The following is a 4,744-nucleotide window of genomic DNA, read 5'->3' on the forward strand; positions in this document are numbered from 1 at the left end:
CCCTTATTATTGTCTTGACAATGTTATGGTAGCATTAAATAATATAATTATTACTCAACGTAGGTAATAGATCAAATTCATATATATATATATATATATAACTATTGTTATATACTTGAGATTCTCCAAGCTATGGATATTTTTCTGTAAAGGGTGGTTTGGTTCCGACCTGTCCAGCTTGAAGATTATTTAAAATAAAACAAAGATTGCTTTTTTATCCATTTCAACGGGCCCACCATCTGGCATTGTGTGCGTTCATTTGTTATCAATAAACAAATTGTAATTTGTTAACTAATCTGGCCCTGTTCATTATTAGTTCATACAAATGGTTGACTTTGACCTTGAGCCGACAAGACCTCCAGATTGACTTGCTCCCACCAAAGCATTAACTAACCAGCTCCGGGTCTTTCGGGTTCGGCCCGTGGGCACAACTTCTACTTTTTTTACTTTTTGTTTTCCCATTTATCATGTTAGATATAAAAATATAAAATAATGTTTAATCGATTCGATTTGATTTTTTAGCTATAGTGGTTTGATTCGGTTATTTTCTTTAAGATTTTTGATTGTTTAATTCAATTCAATTATTTTTTTCAAAAATTTTAATTATTTAGTTCAATTTTTTTAATATTATTAATTAAAAAATCGAATCAAATCGACAACCCAACTCTATTTTATTAGGTTGACTTCGATTATTAAGTTTGATTCAATTTTTTTTTTATAAAAATTTCGATTCGATTACGATGAGTTAAAATTCAATTAGTTTAGATGGCTCAATCGGTTTGTTTCGATTATAACGATTGCACACCTCTATTATCTATTTAATTAATAAATACTCCTAATCAAATATGTAATAATTTCCCTATTTTTTCTTTGTACATCAAGTAATTAATTCATTCCTAAATCCAAATAGGTATACTACATTCAATAAAGAAAAGATAATACATCCAATATAGAGGGGTTAAAAAAGAAAAGTATAATAATATGATTGAATGATGATAAAATATGTAAGATTTAATATTTTATTATCGCGATAAGAATATAAAGTTGAATCACGAAACTCAAAACACTAAAATTGTGTTTTCTTTGTTGTTTTTAAATTATTTTTAGTTTTTAATTTTTTAAAACAATAAAAATACATTTACTTTGTTATTTCTAAAAATGTATTTTCAAAAATAAAAAAAAAAATTATAAGAAAAACCCAAAATAACAAAATATTATTTTGGTTGTTTTCAGCTAAAACAATCTTCTAGTGCAAAACATGAAAAACACAATCAATTTTTCATGTTTTAGCACTAAAAAAGAAAAAGGAAAAAAAATATTTTTAAATTTTAAAAATAAAATTGTATATTTATTTAAAATTTAAAAAATATAGTATATCTATATTATAATTAAAAATATAGAATAACATATAATATATTGTTAATTATATTACACATATTATGTATAATAATATTTAATATAAATTATCACTCAAATGTTAATAATTTATTAATTACATTTATTATTTTATTTTAATAATAAAATTTTATTAAAAAGAGTTAATTTTATCATTTAATAATCAAATTCATTAAATAAAATATCATAAAATAACTTTTCTTAAAATTCTAAAGTAAACTTGTTTTCTAATTTTTTGTTTTAAAAAATAATTTTTTAAAATGATAAAAAGAACATGTTTTCAATATTTTGAAAATAAACTATTAAAATAAAAAATTAAAAATAAATTTAAAACTTAAAATTAAAAATTAAAAACTAAAAACGCAAAAACAACACAGTCTAAAGTTTTTTCTTTTGATATGTCTAAGCCAATAGTAAATCCATATTTTGTTGGTGTTTAATTGGTGGTAGTATTGTTAGTTTTTTCAACTAATATTTATTGACTTTTTGATGTGAAACTAATGTATTATTCTTTATATTTTTTACATTAGTAAACCGAGATTGTATAATTCTATATTAATTACTAATGTTGGGTGCATTTTTCATTGACTGATCAAAATATATATGTATTAGAAAAGTTTAGAAATTGTGTTTATAACCTAAATGCATATATATATATATATTTATATAGTGTTTGTTAATTAAAATATAGACTGAAAAATGTAAAATATAGAAAATATTTCAAACTTTTATCATTTCTAATATATTTGTTAATTTTTTTTTAATAATCCAAATGTCAGAACTTGCGCCCCACAATTATTGGAGGAGATGAACCTCATCCCAACTCACTCCCAGATAAATCATGGTTTAATGTTCATATAACACTTTTAAAAAATTTCGAACTTGAGACCTTAGAATTGTTAGTTATGTATTTATAATCTGAACCTGAGACCTTAGAGTCGTATCACTCATAGTTAGTTATGTATTTATATATATTTTTTAATTACTTAACACTATAACTCAATTTAATAAATTAATAAAAAAATAATTTATAATTCAATTTACTTCACCTCAATAAACCCAAAACCCAAATCTCAAAACCCCCTTTAGTTGTGGCGATACCATTACGACGTTATATTCCTACATGTCCTTATCATAATAATAATAATAATAATAATAAAAGATTAAAGAAAGAAATTCTCGTGAAGGCGACGCTACATGGGGATGGGTTTTGTTTTGTAGGAAAGGAAAGTGAAGTGGCAGCCAAAGCAGATAGATATTCCAAGGTGCCTCCTCTAAATCCTCTAATTAAAAGCGAAGAGAAGAATATGAAGCTAACCGGCCGTGACAACATATTCCGCATGCATCTCTTTTCGTTAATCATGTCCCCTTTGTTCTCTCAAGATAAATGGACCCATATTGCACCAATGCGCTACTGTTGTATTTCAAATATTCTTTAGATATTATATTTGAATTAAATTATTCCATCTTATTGATAAAATATCTTCCCAATAATTATCAAAAAATAAAAAAAGTGACGGCGGAGTCTTGACTTTTTGTTGACTAAATTAAGTAAATGAGCTCATCTTAGGATTGATAACGAAAACACAGAAGAATGAGTGATTTATAGGAATAAAAGAAACATGGGGGGAATCCTAATTTCCAATTTGTGATTGTGATAGTAACGTTGGGTTGCTATCACTTCACATGAATGAAAAATTCCAAAGCCAACTTACCAACCCGCCACCCCCCCAAGTATCCGCTGGTTTCGCGTCTCAGAACATCAACCCAACAAAGAAAAACATCACAACCAACATTCCCCTGCCACGCCACGCAAGGAAACAAACACTCCGCATGTTCAATAGTAAAAACCATAGAATTAAATATAGAAGTCACGTCTCTCCAGTTTGAGGCCGGAGGTATGTATTATAGGAAAATATTATCGATACATAATAAATGATTGAAAGACGTCAAAATAATAAAAATATCTTCACTTGCAATTGCTTTCTCTTTTCTTTCAATGATTGCCTTCTCTTTCATTTCTCTCCCATTCTCATAGGCGTTTCAAGCAATCGTCGACAGCCGCTACCTCACACCGATCGTCACATTGTCATTGTCTCTACCATCGTCGCTGCATCCTCTCATCGCCTTTCTGAGAGGATTGTGTTGATCGTCGTCGCCCTTGCCATCATTGGCAACTAATACATCATCTCATTGCCTCACCTTGCACCTCGGGCCAATCGTCGCATCTTTGTCGCCCCTACCACCAAGCTGTCGATTCTCTTTTTCAACAAGTTTGTAGACATACTCTTCTCTGATGAAGTCCAATCTCGAGCTTCATCCATGACTGTGAAAATTGTGTTAATCCGTGATGGAGAAGCATTTGGAAATGTCAACGACAATGGCAGGTGAAAGCGACAATAGGTGTGACGCGCAATTATGGCTGGCTGATGGGGGCAACAGAGGTGCAAAAGTGACAATGACGATGCGAGGGCAACCATAATGATGGGTTTTTCAATATTGAAGAATTTTGTGAGAGTGATTTAAGAATATTTTGGTTATTTTATCATATATATATATAAAAAATTATCCGTAAATCTCTATCTACAAATAGCATTATCCTGCACTAGATGCCAATTGGATCATTTGATTCCCCAACATCTCAGCTCCAATCCTTCCAGGCACCACCAGCTATATGACCTAAAAGTCAAACCAACCTTAACCACAATTAAATTAACTTTTTATAAATAAATAAATTATATTCGTTTCCTAGTTAAAAAAAATAAATTATATTTGGTATTTTATCACTTGGGTGATGGTGACGTCACCTAATTTTTATTTGCTAAAGGTAACCGTTGAACTTTACAGTCCGACGCAAATAGTTGCCTTTGAACTGATTCTGGTGGTGACGGATGATGGAGAGTAGAATTTATTAGTGACATTCATAATTTAGTGGAGTGAGTGGCAGCGCAGCGGCATGTGTTTAATCTATTAAATAAATAATAATAATATTGTACCCCAACAAGCCGCAGATGTTGATGAGTCCCGTGCAAACTGCAAACAGACCCTAGTCAAAAGGACCCCTCTAAAGTAACTCATCAGGGTTGACCACTTGGTCACGTGTCACTTTAACTGAATCTACACCGTCCATTCCCGGTGGCACTCCAAATCCAGCCCTTGGATGATACGCGTTTTGTCCTTTGCAGCGAGAATCCGCATAAAGGTAGCATGATATTCCACGTGGACTCCCCTAACCCACCTGCCCTCTAACCATGCTTACTTTATCACCCGCTTAACCCTAACCCCACTCCACGCTATATATATATATATATATATCCCCAGCCTCTCCTTTCTCGCATGCATACGCCAT

This window comes from Diospyros lotus, chromosome 11 (assembly GCF_014633365.1).
Source record: "Diospyros lotus cultivar Yz01 chromosome 11, ASM1463336v1, whole genome shotgun sequence".
Classification (NCBI taxonomy): Eukaryota; Viridiplantae; Streptophyta; class Magnoliopsida; order Ericales; family Ebenaceae; genus Diospyros; species Diospyros lotus.